Consider the following 22,533-nt stretch of genomic DNA (forward strand, 5'->3'; position numbering starts at 1 on the left):
TCTTCCCTTCCATAATCCTGCAAGCAGTTTCTGAGAGCCATTTTATTGACACATATGTGGGCTGGCCTGGGTCAGTGCATGACTCTAGGGTGCTCCGCCACAGCCCACTGTACAGTTTATCCTGCTCCAGGGCATTTGATCCTTGCTGATGGAGGGTACCCATGCCTCCAATATCCACTCCCCTTCATCACTCCCTACAAGAGGACAATACAAGGTGTGGGAGCCCAGCGCTTTAACAGCCATCATTCCAAAAACACGCTCTATTATAGAACGTGTTTTTGGAATGATGAAAACCAGATTCAGGGCCATCTTCCTGCAAGCGCTGGAGGTGCATGACACCTTTGTACCTCATGTAAGTTTTGACCTAGATCCATTTTATATATACATTATACATAATATATACACACATATGCACCCTCTTTTAAATTGTTTTCAGGTCATAACAGCATGCGCCATCCTCCACATCTGCCTTGGTGCTGGGGATGTCATGGCCCCAGAGGATGACCCAGAGGAGGCTGTTGAAGAGGATGAGGGTGAGGTCGGGACTGAGGCAGTATATATTTTGTGAGCACCATCTTCTAATTCTGCATTTTTCCGATTACCTCTTAGTGATGTGGCAGCCGTCAATTCAGCCAGCCCTTTAAACCCACTTGATGGACAATAGCGTGGACAGTGGAGAGAGGCATCACAAACATCTGCAGACCACCTGTGTGATGCTTCGCTCACCATCCAGAAAGACAAACCACAGGTCTCAGTTGCAGCATCCCATCCAAGTCTCTGACCTTGCGAGAGATTTAGCCACACCTGGAACCAGTCACTCAGATTGATCCTGCTGTCGCCGTTGTAAATACTTGTAGTTTTATTTTATGCCTTTTGTCTTGTAATCTTGATCTGTTTGAATGTTTTCCTCCCCCATTCTGTTTAAAGTGCTGTTTGTATTTTTCATAATAAATTATGTTTATAACTTTAAATGAAGTTGATGTATTGTTAGATCAAATGGAAATAACATTAGTGACAAAAACAATTTTGAAATTTATTTGAACACCTTAAAACTTTAAGAAACAATCTGAACAAAACTTAATATTTCTTATATAGCCCCTTATTTCGGTGCCATTCTTAGGAAAACAAGTCTGTCCATTCCCTCATGTCCTCACTGATCAAATCCATCATCTCTGTCCCTCTTTCTTTTCTGTCCCTTCCTGCTGGCTCACTGTCTTCCTTCTCCATCTGGTTGCCCACCGCTCTGCTTGGAGTGTTCTCAGGGATGGAGGCAATTAGGACAGGAGGTGTTGTGGAAGACCTCTGTCCCAACACCTCATCCATAAGGAAAAACCAGGGCCAAGTAGCAGCAGTGGGCTTTTCACTGACTCCCTCTCCTGACCCTGGATACTTACAATCCTAAAGTTAGAAAGAAGAAAAAAAAAAAAATTTGACTAAACAGAGAAACCAACAAGACTTTTAGAAATATTTTTTTATTTGTGTGTGACATGAGAACTTCTGAAAATACTCTAAATTATTATTTTTTTTCAAATTGTCCCACATTGTGTTGGCCTGCAAAGGGTGACCTTCCCCTGTTGGTCCATCTTCTCGAGAATTGTCCTAAACCGAAAAAAGTAAGTTAATCACTGTATGGATATTTATGAAAGTTAGAAAGATAGGAGTTATTGAAACTGGACAGAAACCGACTGCAAAGAATGTTGTTATTGTACCTCCAAGCCACAGTGGCTGAGTTTTTAGCTCCAGTAAAAAGGTGGTGGTTCTCACCATTGAGCTTAATAAACTGGCCCGTCTGCTCCTTTGTACCTAAAAAAAATATGAAAATACCAAAAAAAAACATCTTGCTTGATATCAGAGCAAAAATAAAGCCTTTTTTAATTTCACATTTGTCTTAATTTGAAGAAAATATTAAAATATATAGAAGTTCATTTGTGTCACAGAAAGTGTAATTTTCCACAATTTACAATTTCCACAATTTACAAGGCTTCCCCTGCTTGACCAATCCGCTTTGACCTGCAATGAATCATGGGAAATGATGAGCCGCGAAGGATACTCACCGTATTTGAGGGAGTCATGATTCATGAATTGGGACAGCCTTCGTCGTTGAGCTGTAACGTAATCGGCCTACAAATACGGCCTTCGAAGGATGCAGCCCCTGAGGCTGACTTCCGGGTCCTCGGCGTTGGTACATTCCCTTTCCGGTTGATTTTCTGAAATGTAAATTTGTTTTCTGAAATGTAAATTTGTTTTCTGAAATGTAAATTTGTTTCGGTACTTGTAAAAGTGTTTTGCACCCCCCGGCCACCGTTATTTCCTTTTGTATATTCTGTGGTTGTTAATATCACTTGCAGTTTACATGTTTAAAACCTGAGAACTGAAACGTTTAGTGTTCATTTCAAATAAACGTTAGTATATATATTTTAAAATTATTTGAAGAAGAGCCTGATTACTTGAAGAGATCATCTCTGGGTCAACTCTGGTCTCTCTGATTTCAGAGTCCACTTGTAGCTGGAGTTATCAGGCTTCCAGTGTAAAGGAACCCCAACTAATCAAAAAGGAGCAGAGAAATTGTTGTACATTTTTAGGCAAACCTTGAGTAGTGAGAGCTTTTCAGGAAACTGAAGGTTTGCATTGGCTTTTGAAAGGCCGAAAAAGGTGACACCCATGTAGGGTTGCCAACTCCTTGATAAATAAATAAGGGACACCTCCTGGTAGGGCCATCCAACTCCACTGTCTGCACCTCTACCAGCCTGGTGATTTTTTTCACCCTTTTTCTTTGTGTGAAATAACTTTGGAAACATTGGACTCGAACCCAAGTTTAATTCGATGCATGTTTTTGACTGATACAAATATCCATGGAAAAACAATTATTCAGCAATTTATAAAATAATTTATTCTTTTTGCAAAATAAAATTACTAGACAAAAACAAATATCCTTCTAAAATAAATAAACCACTAGAAAGACCTCCGTCCTGCTTAACTTAAAACAATATAAAAAAGCATAACAGTATAATGCAAAACATTTTCATAATAGTGCATTTAGTGCAAACAAAGTCTGTAGAAAAGTTGTAAACATAAACACTTGTGCCTTAAAGGCCATGACTGTACAGGTGTAGTGAAAAAAATATTGAACTAGTGAACTAAAAACTGCAGTGCTGAATTATGTGGAAACAACCTATTTTTTCCATTTATATTTCATTTGAGCTCTTGCTGCTGCAAGGAGTTGTTTGCTTTTCAGGACTACAGAGTAAAACTCTGAGCAGGACATTTCATTAATTAGACTGACAATGAGCTCACTTCTCATTAATTCTGTAGAACATTTGTTCCTCACATCAGTCCACTTATTTTTCATGATGAAGAAAATATTTTCCACAAACCCACTAGAAGAAGGACAAAGGGTACAATAGCCTGGATGTTGGGGATGTCAGCTGCCTGAAGAACTTGCATCCACCTCTGCTGTTCCACTGGACTGACACTTCACCTTTTCCCCAGAGACTGTAGTGAGGCACTCTAGTAGGCAGTTTGCAGGAACACATTCCTCATAAAGCACGGGCCTTTTTTGTCGCGTAAGCGGCGAGGAGACGCTGGGGAAACCGTATCTGATGGGAAAACGTGAATCGACGAGACACCTGTATCCACCCTTAGCAACGGTACCTATTGGCCAATGAGATGAGCAGAAATATTCAGTCAGCTCATTGGTCACAGAGCAGGATATGGCTGGTAATTAATTTACCGTAATGTTAAATATAAAGCACCCCATCATTTATTAATTCTATTGACATTTTAGTGAAGATTTTTGATCCACCTAATAATACGGAACTACGTGCGTCCCGTTTCAGCTCAATACGGGACGCGTACTTTTTATTCTAAATATGGGACGATTCCGTTTTTCAAGGGACGGTTGGCAACTCTACACCCATGGGACAGCAAGGCCCTTTGCCCCAAGCTGAGAAGTGGGGGTGAGGTTTGTCTGTCCCACCCCCACAGGTAGCTGAATAAATGTCCTGCATCAGCAATGCCTCTTCTAGTGTCTCTTTCTGAAAAATGCATATTAAAATGACTTTTTCCATCCTTGCCATGTTGCTTTTGTCTGAAATGTACCTCTAAATTCAGCACCTAACTTACTACTGTCCCATAGTGGATATAGTGCCTAACAGCCATGCTTAATAAACGCTTTTAAATTATTTAATGTAAAGAGAGCATAAATGGACCTTTAGTCTCCTTGCCTTATTCACCTGCTCAGACCATTTTCTGTATTTCTGGTATTGCTGTTTCCCCTCTGCGACACCATTGTACATTTTTGAAAGTACAGAATGCCCGAAATATCTGATCATGTGCTACCCTGAACATTTCATCATGAGACAGATCCAGAACTAAAAACCAAAAATGAGATAAATCCAATGTCCTGTCCTAATGACAGATTAATATTAGTATGTAATTTGATCTGAATATGACAATATGATTGGACTGTTGTGAAATTGACTGATTTGATTTGAATTAAATTTGATTAGAATAGTATCTATATAGAGACATACATAATTAAAGAACAATGTTAATAGTACATATTTATAGATAATCAGTTTGTTAATTTTGATTTTTTTGTCTTTTGAGTTACATAATATTTCAGAGAAATGCTCCATCATCAACTTCAGCTTTAATCTTCTGTATTCTGATTAAATAAAGGTGGCTTGCAATCGATAAGTAGTGGATTCAAATCCTGCTTTCTCCCCTCTCACATGCCGTTGGGCACTTAACCCCAAGTTGCATACTGATTTGCATGGTGGTGCAAGAATCTGTGCACGTCTGTGAGTGCAACAGCGTGAATGTGGCTCTTGTAAGTGCTTTGAGTCGTCAATATGAATAGAAAAGCACAGTAAAGTTCAGTCCATTTATAAGTTCAGTTATGTGAGTGCAACAGTTTACATTTGGGTCAGGAGAAACACCTAACATCACAAATTAGGAATAGAGTAGAATAGAGAATATACAATATACAATTGTCATTGTACTGAGGGGTACAACAAAATCGGGGAAGTCATTTCAAGAAATATATGCCTTGGAGACTCAGATGTGGAGGTGTGTGTGTGTGTGTGTGTGGGTGTGTGTTGACCTAAGGACCGACATCATATAAATGATAGTCTATAAATGGAAGCTCATTAGATAGATGTTATAATAGAGACAGGCCATCTCGAGGGCCCAAGGGGCATTAAAATCTGCCAGTGATGCAACACTTAAGAGTTATAAGAGTTCATAGCTGAGTTCTTATAAGCTTTTATAACTACTTGTCATTGTGAATCTACATTTATAAGAAAAATACAATTTGCACTAGTTTAAATATTGAACAAAGCAGGCTTCTTTCACTTTGTGTAATTCTTTGCTGAAATTTGAAGAAATTGTCCCTCTAACTTTTCATCAATCTTTAAAGGGTGAGCTGTGAACACATGTAAGCTTGGTGATCTTATTGGGAATAAAGTGCAGAGCTTTATGTGCTGTCAGTGAATGACTCACTTTGCACAAATGTTTTTCTAGTTTGTTTCCTAGTGGTTCATTGTCCTTTGCTTAAAACCTGTGTGATAGCCCCTAAACCTGAAAAGCCAAAGGGTTACCAAAGATTTTGGTTACACAGCCTGCATCAAGTTTGTTGAAATTAATATTACGTCAACTATGTCTACACTTTTATCTTGTGTTTTTTTTTTGTTTTGTTTGTTAATTTTCTTTCATTTTCTCTCAAGGTTAGGCAACAAAACCTCTTGAACACCTTTAATGACAGCAAAAATAAAGTAAAAGTACAATAGAGAATAAAAAATATTATGCAATGAAGTGGGAGAGACCTCAGGTTCCTTTTCTTTCGGTACACAAGCGCTAAACATGTCTGTGGCTAAGAACAAATGCTCTTTATTTCTAGGAACTTAAAATGGTGTCACTTTGGTGACGAGACTGTCTTCACACTTTGAACCCATTCATTCACCAAAACTAGGCTCACTGTCCTAGTTTCCTGGATGAATTTTAGGAAACCACGCTTTGTTTTGCACTGCCTCTCTGCAACCCACTCCATTTACACAGAGCCAAAGAAAATGCCCACCTTCTGTGTCCAAGCTATAAAAGGCACCCTGTTAACACTGCGCAGCCATCTTTTCTAGCTAAACAATGAATCAGGGTTCAGGAAAAAAGGTCTTAATAAAAATAGGAACTTATAAGGCAAGTCAGGAGTGACTTCTTCATCCTTTGAGAGGGCTTTTTTGTCTCGGGTAATTAATGGTTCCATTAATTTGAGTCCTCATGTCTTAGCAAAGAATTGCTATTCTATAAGTGATAGAAGACACAAAGATGAGACATCAAAGTTTGGAAAGTAAATGTGAAAATAAGAGTCTAGCTGATATCTTAATTTGACTTTCACTCACCTTGATTTAAAATTTCTCCAATCCAGAATAATGCAGAATTTGTACTATGTTAATGATAAGCAGTGAGGTTTTTATTATTAAAGCTTCACTGGTTTCGTATTCTTCAGTGCTGCAGCTCTGTGTTCTATGGTCATCAGTTACAAACAAATTAATTGATTTGATCAGAAAGTGTGTCATTTCAGTTAGATTTTACCTCATTTTCATGTTTCAATGATTTAGTCTCCTGTCTTTTATATAGATTCCAGTCATAGAGGGTAACCTTTACATGTGTTAAAGCTGTTTTATCAGCTTTTTTATGCACATGCTGTTGAATACAATGTGCTATGTTATGTACTTCCCAGTTACACCCCACTACAAGTGAATTGAAAATGTTTGCAAAACTTTGCAATATCATCTCACATAGTATGAACAATATGTTTTTGCATTTAAAACCTAAGATTAGCTCTCATACAAGTGGTATACCCTTTCAGATACACTGCACTCTGCTGCATAAATGAGCTTGTTCGGTTAGGTGTTGCTTAAACCCACGTCATCTTGCTTTTCTGGTTGGAACCCTTTATGGCTCTAAAGTTTAGGGTTGCTGAACACCACCCCTGCCTGACTTTCAACTCCAGAGGTCTGTATATTCCATTGTTTGAAGCACATTTTTATGCCAAGAGCCTGTCTGAGTTTCCATATTCATCAACCTCTATGTAATCTGCGCTCAGGATCCTCTTGTGCACCCTGTTTTTGTCTCCCCTGTCCTGAAAGTAAGATGACAAACAACTAATGATAAAACTATCAAGAGAAACTGAAGAACAGCTGCAGAATTCATCTTTATTCATATTCAGAAAGAGAGCCTTTTCAGTTTTTTATGTAAGGGGAAAATATGGATTCTTTCTGCTCTTACTTGCAGCTTTATTTCATTTTGCATTTGTGTAATGCCTTGTTGGACTTTCGTCATACGACCCTGCAGTTGCTATTTAAAGCATGCGCTTCCTCTTGCTCTCCTTTGTGACTGACCTTTTTATTCAATATCTATCTTGTCTTTTGTAATTTTCCACTTTAATCAAACCTCCAACAGTGTGTGTGTTTGTGTGTGTGTCTCATGAATGAGGAGACAGAAAGATTCAGAGCGGTACCCTGCAGCCTACACATAGATGTTACACAACACTGCAGCACTTTTTCCTGGTGCCCCTGCAAAGTAGAATCTGCTGAATCTTCTAAAGTCTTTTCCTGTGTTTGACAGAGTGAATAAAGCTTCAAAAATTTGCAGCACCTGTTCCATTTTAAAAAAAAAAAGTCATATGCCTTTTGGATGGCCTAGGTTGCTCTCCTTCTTAACTTTTAGAAGTTATGGCTTCTAATGCTTTTATTATTCCCAATAAGCTAATATTTAAGCAAAATGCTGTACACAATTCACCTCCAAAGTAGGAATGTGGATCTGAGAATGACCTTACAACCAACATAAGTTTTGGTTCGGTACACATGTGTAACAATTAAATGCAGCATTGCCCTCAAATGCTTTAGAGCATTGGAGGGTACACAGCTAGGCGGACGACTCAAACTGAATAGAACACTTTTTTAGCACATATTAATTGTCTCATGCAAAATCCACTCTTTTAGCCCTTAAATACATTTCATTGTGTACTCGGAGTCTGTATTAGTACAGCAAAGTTTAATTTAGTCTCTCCAGGTGTTGCAGAGATATATTTTGTTTATATTCCGTTTGGATCATATTTTTCAGTCAGTTTTTCAGCTCAGTTTTTTTTATCATCTGTTACGTTTTTCCAACTGTTACATCACAGTATTTTCTGCAAAACAACTAAATAAGGTCATGGACTTCTGGCTGATCAATTCGTATATCAGCCATTTTTAGTTCTCGCTACGATTTTGTAGCTCAACTATGCCTACGCTTCAAGAGCATAAGTTCGGTTCGGTTGTTGGGTGTATTAACCCACACAGTTCATTTCACCATCCCCCAGCATCAGAACCTCTTTGAAGTGCCTGGTTACATTTTATTTTTCATGTAGATCTACCCACATCACTAGGGAAATTCATATTTCCTCCAGTTCAAGGCCGGGTTCTTCAGCAACCTCCACCAGTATCAAGAAAGATTTGCTAAAAGACTTTATCTGATTAAGGTCTCCGTTCTTTCTGCCTATGGAAACAACGGACAGAGCAAAGTGGTAAGCTGCAAATAATGCTAAAATGACTGCAAACTTTACTTTAGACATTAATTTATTGTGTGTTGATATGAGGTCCTGGCCATTGTTTTGATGGTAGTACCATCTTGCCTTCTGCTTACATTAGCGCTATGTGCTGCTTTTAGCCCCTTGAAGCTCCTTGAAGACATAACCGTACTGTGTGTTTTGAATATTATCATTATAAACAGTTTTGCATTGTTTTTGCCATTCTGGTCTTGTTTCAGCAGCCCTAGATAATTGTAATCAAACTACAAAAATGGCCGACAGGTTAAAGTGCAGCGTTCTTTGACCTTGAGGGTGTGAAGTACCTCAGTAGCATTTAAAGAGACCGCACCAAAACGAGTTGCTCTCAGACCCACTTTAGAACAGGGGTAAAAGTGGAGCCTGTGGAGCTACAATAAGAAGGAATATAGACAAAGCATTGCAGTTCTACTTTATATAGACCACAACTGAATGATTTAAGGGTGAAAAGGAACATTTCAAAAGCATGACACGTCCCCATTTTTGCACAGCAGGAATATTTCCAAACTATCAGACTTAGGAAAGCAAGTGAACTTTCTGCTTTCTATGTTGTTGCATAAAATCCAGAAACTTGATACTTGGCGGGCTTTAAGAGAACTGATAAGTTGCAGGTGATTAAGCGAACTGATACAGCTTGTAGCATATAACACAAATTGTTCGGCTAAGAAAATTGCAATAAACTTAATTATGGCTTATGAAAGTGTAAATAGTTTGAATGCAATAACAAAGCATTTGATGGATGCAAACAATTCGATTTGAGTTGTTTTAAGTGAATAAAACTAGCTTAAACAGGAGGTCTGTCTGACTAGCAGTTAGCCTTCCACCGCTCTGAGGAATTATTTACTTTTCTACAAGTTACTGCGATACAAAATGTGTTCACTATGTGTAAGGGAGCTATTACTGACAATAGCTTCACAGAATCTTGCTTAAACAATTTTAAACTATCCTTTTAAATTGTGCTGTCTGGGAACATCATGGTTTCTCAGTCAACTCCAGTGAAGATGAAGAAAGAAAGGAGGATTGAAAGAAAGCTTTATGTCGGTCTTATTTGACAACAATAAGGTATGTAGCTCGCTCTATGTCCAAATTATTCACTCACTTCAAAAAGCATCATCCAGAGGTAAACAATTAATACGAAGGAAATTCTTTCTAACGTGCAAACCCAGCTGCCTGTAGCATTTAAACAGCCGGTCACCAACATGTCAGAATGACCCAAAGGCATAACAAATCTCAAAGGAGTTTTGCAGTCACACTAAAAAACACATGCTGAAGGTAAGAAAGCCATGTTACAAAGCTTTGTAAACCTTCTGTATTTTAGCTGCAAATTGTACCAGATTTATATAATCAAGTGCAAGATAAAAATTGCCTGAAAAGCTGGCAAAAACCCTTTGCAAGTCATTGTAATGGTAATCTGAGGAAGAGAACAGTATTAGACAGGTACAGCTCATGTTGTACATGTGCACTAATTTAGTATAGATAATATTTATTTTCAGAGAAGCTGGTTTCATTTGGTAAAGTAATGTCTTCTTTTTCATGCTATTTTAACTGCAAAAAATGTAAAAAAGTTTTTTTTAAATTTCCTTCAATGTAACAGTATTAAAGATGAACCAAACTACAACTCAGAATCCAGCTACATAATGAACAGTGATAGTTTTTGTCTGTGTGTACCATTACACCCCTAATTAAAATGACCCAGTTTTGTGCATTCTGATTTTGAGGAATGCTGAACTCATAATTACAACTTCAGGGAGAGTTTCGTTTCATTTTTCCAACTACGAACTCAACAGCTCTGAATAGTGTGAAAGGTAAGTAGATTTCATCCTGTGTTTATGAATATACACACTAAGCTGTTGTTACAGCAGTTGCTGTATTAACTAAGCATGAAACCTTGAATTAAGCTGATTTACTAAGGTGAAAGCAGAACATTTTGCAGGTATTAGCTGAAGCTATTTAGGTGTGTTGGCCCTAAAACCCACAGTCAATAAAAATTGCTTAAAAATGGTGTGAATGTTGCCAGTTAAATGCTGGTCCCCTCCTTCGACCAACTAAGGATTATGCTCACTTGGTAGTTACCTGTTTAATGCATTAATCTTGTTGTGAAGATACACAATGAACATACCTTTTAGTCAGTAATTGATCTTCGGTTTCATTTGCTGTGTGTATATATTTTTTTGTTTGCCTTATTCTGTACTTCACTGGTTCCTTGATTTAGAAGTACTGCTGATATTTAATGACATGGTGGAATGTTTTGGAAGGTTTGGCTCTCTTTGAGATAAAGGATGTTTACAGTTATCCTGCTCCAAAATAACACAAATCCAGAAAGCCCTGCAGAGAATCACATCAAATCTTCCTTTAAAGAATGTCACTTGAAGGATACTGGTGTTACACTTTGTTACTCTTGAAAATAAATTCAAAATGCATAGGCCAATATGCAAAGCATGCACACAAGCGCACCTAGTGAAGAAAACCTTTCCATCCTGTTATGTAGTGCACTTCAGTCTGTGTCATTCAAGTAATTGTTTCATACTGTCCTTTCTTCCTTTGAGAGACCATGTCAGTCCTTTTTCTGTCTCTACCAGTATCAGAAATAGAGCCCTTGCTCTAATTGTGTTGAATTACATAACTGACCCACAGGTATAACAGACTTGGAAAGCCTGGCAAAAGATTGTTCTCTGCCTTTCTTCTGGCTCTGCTCAGCCAGTGACAGAAGAAAGGCCATGCAAAGTAAACCTCCAGAGCAATTGTCTGCCCTTAAAAGACCATTTCCCCCCCTACCAGAACTAAGAACATTAATAATAGAACATACTGGGTTGTGTGGTGCAACGATTACTAACTAAAAGTTATATCTTACCACACATAAGGGTAAGATATTTATTTATATATGTAAGAAATATAAAAAAAAAGACAAGTTTATATTTTATAGTCACACTGTAAGCCTGAACACGTGTGATTTCTCTTAAAAAAAGGCTCACTTTGGAACAACATAACACGATTTCAAGCCAGCATATTTTTGTGTATTATTATCATAATGCCAGCCATTGTTTTGTTTCATTGTACACAGATTAAAAATAGAAATTGAATAATCTTAATGGATGATACGTCCTCCTGTTACCAATGAGAGCTGCAAACTGAGCTATGGGCCGTTTAAACACACAGACTCATGTGAGTGTGCTCTGTTGTTTGTGCATCATCTCTAATCATAACACTTTGCTGATGATGTTGAATCTCGGGATTATGTTAAATCAAACATGATCTCTAATCTGGATGAGTTTCCGACAGTTTCTATCTCATTTTTACGCAGCCCTGAGTGGGTATGGTGACCTAGATGCTTTGTTCTAGGCTTCCCATTATGGTTTTATTCAGTAATGCCTGAGACTTAGTTGAATCTATTTTTAGACTTCAATGCTGTCAGACTCTGTTTAATAACTCAGGGAGTTAAAATGCAAAAGTACAATATCATGCAGTTACCAGCACTCACAGTGATAGGTGAGTGCTGAGCTCAGAAGTTTGTGAAAGTATCCTGGCTTTTCTGGGAGAGGTTAGCTGCATCTGAAAATCTTTAAATTCTTGCTTTTTCTGTTCATGAATAATCTTTTTTCTGCAGCTAAAAAAAATCTAAAATGTTGACAAAACAACAAAAAAAGAGTTCAAGGCCCTATTTCTTTTTCCATAATAAAAACTACAACCTTCAAATGTCAGCACAATCATCTTGACAAATATTTTTATGTACTTTGGCTCAAATTTGTAGGAATGCTGCAATATTTGGATAAAACAGAAGATTTAGATGTACCAATTAGAACTGTGCTGCCAATTTGGTTTTTTTAAAGTTCTGACAGGCCAATATAGATTTTAGACAATTTCAATTCTCTCGAAGAACTATAATATGGTGAGATTTTTAAAAAAACACTCAAGACATTTTTTTCCTGCCTTTTTCCATTAAAAGTCATTAATTATCTTTTTTATTAAGAGTAATGGCTGTAAAACCAAGTTCTACTATTATTGAAATCTAAGACAAATTATGATGTTGACATTTTAATCAGACTTTAGTATGTCATCTAAGTGATTAGTGCATTTATCTAACCATATGTGTAATTTAAAAAATGTAGGTTATTTTGACTGAGGTTTCTAAAAGGCTGCCAACAATATTTTACATGACACACAGGGTGAAAGCTGAAAAACAGAAATAAGAGTTGCTCTAGACCATTTAGCCTTACTGTTCTCTGCTGAGCTAGTCTGTTAAATAGTTTCTTACACCTGTGCTTACATACAAATTCAGTAAATTAGACTATGTGTTCTGATGAGACTTGTTTGTCAAAAAGTCCCTTTTGAAACTAACAACCTTTGGCATAGTTTTCATTGAGTCTACATTTTTGTGTTAACGTTTTTTTTATTGTTCTGATGTAATATTTTAATCTTAAATGTCACGTTTTTGTTAGTTGTTGGCGGAAAATCGCCATAATTAGCAGAAATAAAGACTTTAAACATCAATCTGTGTATATTTAATCTATATAATGTGTTTTACTTAGTAAAACAAGTTACTGAAATAAATGAACTTTTCAATAATACTTTAAATTACTGAATAGGTCTGTAGCATGGTTAAAATTATATTTATCTATTTGTGTGTTCACTCTGATTTTTAGATAAGCCCTGTGGTGGTCCTTTTTGCTCAGCTTTGGGTAAACTTCTGAATCCAATGTCTTTACTATTTTAATATTGTGGTTTTAATGTATTTCTTTTTATATGTAGTTCTCTTTATCTCAGTTCCGTTATTTTAATTTAAAGAACTTTGAACTTTCCTTGCCTTGCCTTGCCTTTAGTTTATGATATTTTCTGCTCTATCATTCTTAACAAAAATTTTAAATTTAAAAATAACCATAAAACGTTAGACCTCTTCTTATGTCCCATCCCTTGCCTTACTATGATACCACAAAAGTCACAGGACAGCAAATGACATGGCATACCAGATGCCGTTTTAGTATTTACTGTAACATTGTGTTTGTGTAAATCAGCACACTCCTCCTCAGTGGGTTCAGATGCTGAGTTACCTACCATACCCAGTAACTATATATACATTTTTCTGCAGTACGTGCTCTCATATTCTATGTGTCATCCCACCTCAGACTAGTTAGACAGAGTGCCATTCTACATTCCCCCAGTGGCATTTAACTTTTTCATTCTCAGGCCAGCCTTGAAACAGCTGCTTAAGCTTGTTAAGCACAAGGTAGCGTAAAGCCTGCGTCATCACCGAACTCACAGATTTGTGGCCATGCGTTCAGCGTAATCACTGTGTTCTGTGTCTATGTTTTATTAATTGTGAGAATAATGTAAAAAAAAAAAAAACATTCTCTCCCTCAGTCTCTTTTTATACCCATTCCTTTATCTCTGTCCCACCTACATATCTCTTTAAATCAAATCTCTGCTGAATGGTCTGTTTATTTACACTGTACCCATCCTCCCATTTACGCCATTATTTAGTCATTCTTTGTTTACAAGTGGGAGTTGATTCAAGCTGCCAACTCATACAGTTTATTCTATAACATCAGTTCAACTAGAAAAACATTTTAACTGATTCACTGAGACTAAGGCATTATGGGAATACAATGCTTAGTAATTTAGTAATAAAATACAGAAATGGCAGATATATGGTGAGTGCTTGCAGATGTTAAGTGTTAGCGGTGGTGTTTTGAGGCTGCTTTTGATTATAGCTAAGGAAAATTGAAGAAAGAAAAGAATGAAAGTGAAATACTTTCGCTGGAGAAACTTCTGGTAAAATTTTCAGCAGCCCTGACTCAAGCTCAAATAGGATTATTTTACATTTGGTGTATGAGATGGTCAGGAAACAGAAATGCTAATACATAATAAAGGGAAGAAGGGTGTTGTCATTAGAAATGCTTCAAATTCTTGGCTTATGCAAACAGTAAAGATGAGCTGGTCTTCCTGATCTCTACTTTAATTTCCTTTGGTTATTTTTAGTCTCAAAAACCTCACTATATTTGCCATCCATTGCAGGAGATGGAGGAGAAATATTAATAGAGGCTGCTGGAAGTTTGATCAAAAAGGTAACAAACTGAAGTTTAAAATATAAAATATTTAGCCTTAATTTAAAAAAGATGTGCACTAAAAAATAAATCCAGTCACAAGTAATTCACTGGAATAACCACGTTATCAGGAAAATTAAGGTGGAACACTCTTATAATAACAATAAAATTAAAATCTATTTATTAGAAATAATTTATACTCTTAAAATAGTTGAAGAGTTAGTTTTACAATCATTTACCATACTTCCACTCTGGTGTGTTGTCAGTCACTAGGGAGTAAAATAGGAAGTATTGTTTCCATTCCCTGATTCTTGTTTTCTAATTTTACACCAACAAAGGAGGGGATGGTAAATTTCCTGGCCATGTCCTCAAGGATCCAGTCTTAGTTGCTAAGAGACTAATGGAAAGGGCTTAAGAAAATGGCAGGAGTGATTCACTGACCAAAGAAAACAAAACAAGCACAAAAAAAAACTATTTGAGTGAGATGACGAAAACATAAAATAAATAGGAGGACGTAGTACAGAAATACCTTGCTCTACATCATTATGGGTGAAAGTTTCTGACTGTTTTCCATCTATTTTTTCCCTACTAATGAACCATCACACCTAATTTAATATACATATATGCGTGTATATATATATATACGCAGGGGTTGGACAATGAAACTGAAACACCTGGTTTTAGACCACAATAATTTATTAGTATGGTGTAGGGCCTCCTTTTGCGGCCAATACAGCGTCAATTTGTCTTGGGAATGACATATACAAGTCCTGCACAGTGGTCAGAGGGATTTTAAGCCATTCTTCCTGCAGGATAGTGGCCAGGTCACTACGTGATACTGGTGGAGGAAAACGTTTCCTGACTCGCTCCTCCAAAACACCCCAAAGTGGCTCAATAATATTTAGATCTGGTGACTGTGCAGGCCATGGGAGATGTTCAACTTCACTTTCATGTTCATCAAACCAATCTTTCTGTGTGTATTGGTGCATTGTCATCCTGATACACGGCACCGCCTTCAGGATACAATGTTTGAACCATTGGATGCACATGGTCCTCAAGAATGGTTCGGTAGTCCTTGGCAGTGACGCGCCCATCTAGCACAAGTATTGGGCCAAGGGAATGCCATGAAATGGCAGCCCAAGCCATCACTCTGGGCATGCAACAATCTGGGTGGTACGCTTCTTTGGGGCTTCTCCACACCGTAACTCTCCTGGATGTGGGGAAAACAGTAAAGGTGGACTCATCAGAGAACAATACATGTTTCACATTGTCCACAGCCCATGATTTGCGCTCCTTGCACCATTGAAACCAACGTTTGGCATTGGCATGAGTGACCAAAGGTTTGCCTATAGCAGCCCGGCCGTGTATATTGACCCTATGGAGCTCCCGATGGACAGTTCTGGTGGAAACAGGAGAGTTGAGGTGCACATTTAATTCTGCCGTGATTTGGGTTGCCGTGGTTTTATGTTTTTTGGATACAATCCTTGTTAGCACCCGAACATCCCTTTCAGACAGCTTCCTCTTGCATCCACAGTTAATCCTGTTGGATGTAGTTCGTCCTTCTCGGTGGTATGCTGACATTACCCTGGATACCGTGGCTCTTGATACATCACAAAGACTTGCTGTCTTGGTCACAGATGTGCCAGCAAGACGTGCACCAAGATTTGTCCTCTTTTGAACTCTGGTATGTCACCCATAATGTTGTGTGCATTTCAATATTTTGAGGAAAACTGTACTGTACCCTGCTAATTGAACCTTCACACTCTGCTCTTACTGGTGCAATGTGCAATCAATGAAGACTGGCTACCAGGCTGGTCCAATTTAGCCATGAAACCTCCCACACTAAAATGACAGGTGTTTCAGTTTTATTGTCCATCCCCTGTATATATATATGTGTGTGTGTGTTTGTGTGTTCCTGTCTTGGCATCACAGTGAGAACCATTTTCCCGATTTCACCATCAAATTGAGGACCGTTTGTACCAAAGTGAGGACATTTTGCTGGTCCTCACAACCTATTTTGCTAACGGTTAGGTTTAGGACTAAGGTGTGAATTGACTTTAGGTTAAGGTTAGGGTTAGGCATGCACTGGTAATGGTTAGGTTTAGGGTTATTGTCAGGGTTAGGGCATAGAAAGGGTTGAAAATGACTGAAAATCAATGGAAGTCAATGGGAGTCAACAGATGGTCATCACTACATATAGCAAAACAAGAGTGTGTGTGTGTGTGTGTGTGTGTGTGTGTGTGTGTGTGTGTGTGTGTGTGTGTGTGTGTGTGTGTGTGTGTTTGGGAAGCTGCTGAATGGAAAAAAAAATCAGCCACTTGGCTCTAGCTTATAGCTGAGTTAAATCATTTTTTACATTAACATACCTAAGCAACTCCAGAGGTGGAACCAAGTCATTACTTCATAAGTCAAGTCAAGATTAACAAGTCCCAAGTCAGGTCCAAGTCCTATGGTGTACATTTTAAGTCATTAACAAATCATAATGAGGTATCTCTGAAACATTATGCACACAAAAAACAAAAAACATTTTCTGTTTAAATGTCACAAAGCATCTAAACAAATGCTTTCTTTAAATATAACTTTGAAGGCTTTCAGCTCTGCAATGAACTTGCATTTTTTTACTTTTTGCTTGTTGGCGGCTGGGATGGGCTCCCTAACCCAACTGCCTTACAAGACCCTAAATATAAAGCAGCAGAAGAAACTGAATGGATGGAGGAAGGCAATGATAAAACAACTTGTAAATTCCACCAAGAAAAGCATAACTTACTTGGTAGTGTTATAATTCCAAACACCTTTAACCAGTTAGAGAAACAAAAATATTCATTCAGTGTTTCTCTTCAGTGTTTCAAAATTTAATTTTTTTATCACATTTATAATCAATGGAACCATTTTGGTTTTTCATTTTTAGAACTATTCTATTTTAAACCTGTCAACACAAAAGAAAAACATGCTTCAGCACCGCTAGAAAGCATGAGGAATTTCAGATTTGGGGGATGGGTAAAGGAGAAAAACATTTGTCACATAAGGGAACAAATAATGCAGATAAATATTCCATTTTTACTATTATTATTTTATGGTAAATGTTTGACTTTAATGAGAACATCAAGTCATTTCAAGTAAAAAAGTAACCAAATCTGTGACACAAGTCTAACTAACTTGCTAACTAACGTGTTTGTGAGGATTTGTTAATCATACAGGGTGTGGAAAGCAGCCGGGCTGGGAGTAGCTTTTGATTTGCTGAGACAAGTCTGCTGTCTAACATATGAATGAGTTCTTTCATCCTACTTTCATTGTCGTCACTGAGAATGTGTGGGTCCGTGGATCATTTGTTCACAGTCATACACGATCAGCAACTGACAAAATTTCAATTTTATTCTCCGATCACAGGATGTGGCCAAAATTGATTCATTCTTCATTAATTTTCTTTTTTACCATTTATAGGCTGCCGAGGTAAATGGATTTCAAACCTGGTGTAAAAATAGAAGAGAAGAGGGGTGGGGTGAAAAAGAGGAAGGCAAGCGTAAATTATGAAACGGAGCTATCAGTCCGCAGGGTTAAGAAGGAGTGGGTCAGGCCAGGGCAGTCGCAAGGCAAATTTACTACTCATAGGAAATATGCTGGTGATCTACAGCATAAATACACACTTACTGTCAAATCTGTTGTAGGAAAAAGTTATATTTTGTGTAAAGTGTCATGTAAAAAAAAAAAAGAGTTAAAGTAAAAATTGAACATGAGCTATTTCTAAAACCCAGTGATATATTTCAATAAAACTTTCTTGCTTCATTGTGCAGATGTTGTAAATATGTCCTTGGAAACTTCTGTTTTATATATTTGTGTGGCATCCAATTTACAATTTAGTCTCGTAAAATGCGGTTTTGGAGAATGCCCAATCTTGAGATACTTGAGTACTTAGGTTATTGTGACAGGTGTGGCACCTGCTTGATCAGTGTTGGAGTTATTTCTGCTTTAGATGTCAGTTTAGTTTCTGGTTGTCTACAGCACTGATGAAGAGCATCATTTAATAGTTTTATGGAAAAGGGCTGCAGAGTGGTGAAGATAATGTGAAGATTTCCAGGAAAAACTTAAGCAAGACTCCCATTAATAACGTGATTAGAAATATTCAAAGTCAGGTAGTGGACCTGGGCGAATATGCCTGCACACATATTTCATATGTTAAGGATCCGTTGAGTTCCAAGGAAGATTAGTCAGTACTTAAAAATAGTACTGAAAAGAATGAAAGTTTCAAGGAGGCATACAATGGATGAAGAGAAGAGAAAAATGTTTTCTTGAAAACATAGAAGACCATTATTTCATAAAAGATGTGCAAGAGATGGTATTAAGGGAGGAGAAAGACTTCCCATTAGACAGCATGGAACACACAGAATGATTGTTTATGGAAAATATATAGTTGTGTTGATAGCCTTCAAATTTACAAAAAATAATTTCAGCTCTTTTTTATTACCAATGCAAAAATCTTGTATATTTTAGTGACAGAAAATAGTGATGCCCATTCAGGATATTACCTAAGGCTAAAGGATCGTGGACAATTGTTATTTGTAGCCTGACAATACCTACACATTCCAGACGTACAGCGCAACATCTAATATGAGCCACAGAAACCAGCAGCTTGGAGGATGTGGTTCCTGCATTCATTCAAAAACATGAGGGATCAACACAAAGTACACACTGCACTCCAATGGGCTTTTGTTTGTGGAAAGCCCATGGGCACCCATAACAGAAAAATTGACAGAAAAGGGACTAAAGGTCCCAAAAATTAAGAAGAGACGGCAGAAAATTAGTCTCACAGGAACATAGGGTTTCAGTTTCATTGGGTCATAAGAAAAAAAACACACCTAAAAGCTGTCTGCAAGGAAAAAGGTGGGTATGGTTGTGCTATATACAAAACACCCTAAGATTCAACGAGTGTGAGATTTTCACTATAGAGCAAACTTGAGATTTTCCATCCATATTACTGTACAGTGAGTTTCATCCACTTAACAAGAAATTAATGATGCTCATGTCATTCTAAATGAAAAAAGAGTTTCCAAAAGTTTCTAAAAGTCTGGCACCACCCAGTTTAGTCACTAAATCACTAACAGCATTTTTCCACTGAAGGAAATATTGTCTTTGAACCACTTCGGTTTGGTTGCCTTCAAACTTTTGTGATTTGTTCAGCACTGATCCACCAGTTTTGGAAGCCAAGCATGAGTCATCAACAGTGGGCATTATACAAGGAAGGGGAATGCGTTGAAGTGAGACGGTAGAGCTTGCTGAACAGCACGCAATGTTCCTTTCAATGCAAAAAGAGAGCATTCATAAAGTACAGTTAATACAGAAAAAGAGACGGCGACCCCATGCAAGAACAGTGGTATGTACATTTGCATCATCATTTGCAGATGTTCAGTATCCGCCAGTGTAATGGAAACGAGTAGTTATACAAGGCATGTTTGGTGTGTTTTTGCAAACATATATTGTTTATACGGTACATTCTTTGTCTTCACTGTTGTACTTGTTACTTCTACTGTCTGCAGTTTTGACCCGCCCATAGGTGACGTTGCAGTTCCCACAGAAAAACCAAGTAATTTCTCATGCCTGAGTTAAACCACAGTTCACACCTAGGAACCTCTTTTCGTTGGTGGAAACACGAGTCACTGGTTCGAAACATGTTCAGGAACCAGATCGGGCTCTGAATCGCATTAGTGGAAAAGGAGTATATGTGTGCCATACTCAAAAGCCCTCTTTGGAGTTAGGGCTGCAGGAGGTGAGCTGAACTTCTTACTAAAAGGCTTCTACCTGTTTACTTTTACGATCTGATTGGCTGTAGCAAAACCATTGGACCACAAGTTGAGAAATATATCAGATGATTCTACTTTACGGTCTCTGTATGTGTGTTGTTTTTAGGGTGAGATCTGCACCTCGTAATCACCTTCGTGCCATCACCGGAAGCGAACACATCTGCTGGCCGAGACTGTGGATGGTTTTGGAAAGTACATGGGTGCACTTTTGGTTTCCGCTTGGCTGCTTCTCTGAGGCTGTTTTGTCTTAACAGGCTGCTTTTAAAAAAAGACTTTAAAGTGTTTATTTGGTTGGTGGTCAGACAATGGTGGGATAAGCAGCTTTAAATCTACAGTGGCGACCGGAGCAGTTCTGCAAATGCTTTGAGGGCAAATTAGCTTTTTCCACCGTGTGACTGTTTTCACTTCCTTTGATTCTATTCCTGTCTCAGTCACTGCACCCCACTCACAGGACTTAAATATGTGGTGGTTTTAAAAAGAAATGTCAGCAGGAACTGTGCTCATTTCTTAAAATATGAGTAAAGAGTTGCATCATTTAGAAAGCTTTTTTCCTCAAGTCTTCTTTGACCACTGAAATCTGGTAAAGTGTAAATACATTTTAGGATGTTTCTTCCTGAAAACAACTGTGTTTGAATGAGGCACACAAGGAAACATATATTTTTAATTCACTAAAGTCTTGTGTTATGAGCTGGTACATACTGTCTGAATCAAGCTTTTCTGCCTCCCTAAGGCATAAAAAATAGGATCAGGCTTTCTAAATATTTTTTTTAAATAGACTGATTTTGCAGTTGTTCATGTATCTGCACATCTGTGTTTGGAGGACTATTCATGCTTAATTGTTCACAGACCAATTGTCTTACTGAGATCCTGTGTTCTGGTCCATGTGTGCTTCAGAGCTGCTTTTGTCAAACAACAATTTATGCAGCTCGCTCTGAAGCACACATCCTCCTGCCTTGGTCCTCAATGTAAATGTCAAGGAAAGACCTTGCAGATTCGATTAATCATATTAGATCTAATAGAAACGTGTCCTTTCCATCCCCCAGTGTTACCTAATACCACAACAGAAAATGCCAGCTTGTCCAGCCAGGTTTTTACTGCTGGTTATGAATACAATGACTGCAAAGGAGCTTCAAAAATAAGCGATAAAGAGGTTTAAAGTAAGGTGGTAAATTATGTTGTATGTCATGAACAATTTCTGCTTTCTAGAGCTTTAACTGTACAGTTCAGGTATTAAATGAAAAGCAGAAAGTTGAGTTTTTATTTTGAGCTGTAAAAGGTTAGGGTACTTCTGAACTTTCCTATGTTTTGCCACATTACAACCACAGTATTTAATTGAAAATTTATGATATAGACCAACCCAAAGTAGTTCATAATTGTGAAGTAGAAGGAACATGATAAATCTTTTCAAACTTTTTACACACGAACATTTAGAAAAGTGCATATTTGTGTTCTGCCCTCTTTACTTTTTCTGTACTTTACTCTTTTTCTTCAATTTGCTCTTTCTTTTTCTTTTACTGTGGTGACCTGATGCTTGCCTGACAGTTCCAGCCTCAGCATCGTTTTATCAATGTACTCACTATTCCTTTTGTATACATGTCCAAACCCTCTCAGTCTGGCCTCTCTGGGTTTATCTCCAACACATCTAACATGAGCTGTCCCTCTGATGTCCTCATTCCTGATCTTATCCATCCTCATCTCCCCCCAAAAGAATGTCAATCTCTTCATCTCCTCTACCTCCAGCTGTGCTTCCTGTCTCTTCCTCAGTTCCACTATCTCTAAACCATACAGCATCGCTGGTCTCACCACCATCTTATACACTTCCTGATCCACAATGATCACTACTTCTGCTCTGTATTTTCTATCTTATTTTCCTCATTTATGAACTTTTTAAAATACTCCCTCCATCTTCCTATCACACTTGTTGCCTGTTAGTGCATTTCTGTCTTGATCTTTTATCACTCTAACCCACTAAACGTCCTTCCCATCTCTCTGCCTCACATCTACCATGCGAGCCCTCTTTACTGATACCCCTAAATAAAATATGATTAACCAACTGCCTTAATATGTCACCTCATTAGTAAATAGAGTTACTTTCCTT

The 22,533-nt window shown here is 37.7% G+C and overlaps 1 long non-coding RNA gene across 1 annotated transcript; it reads left to right on the plus strand.

Moving 5' to 3' along the window:
* The first annotated feature begins 20,201 nt into the window (after positions 1-20,201).
* Positions 20,202-20,973, plus strand: LOC124872030. The gene is made up of 2 exons (XR_007039186.1): positions 20,202-20,401; positions 20,542-20,973. It is a non-coding gene; the product is annotated as an uncharacterized LOC124872030 (long non-coding RNA).
* The last annotated feature ends 1,560 nt before the right edge of the window (positions 20,974-22,533 follow it).

Source organism: Girardinichthys multiradiatus, chromosome 8 (genome assembly GCF_021462225.1).
Source record: "Girardinichthys multiradiatus isolate DD_20200921_A chromosome 8, DD_fGirMul_XY1, whole genome shotgun sequence".
NCBI classification, from domain to species: domain Eukaryota; kingdom Metazoa; phylum Chordata; class Actinopteri; order Cyprinodontiformes; family Goodeidae; genus Girardinichthys; species Girardinichthys multiradiatus.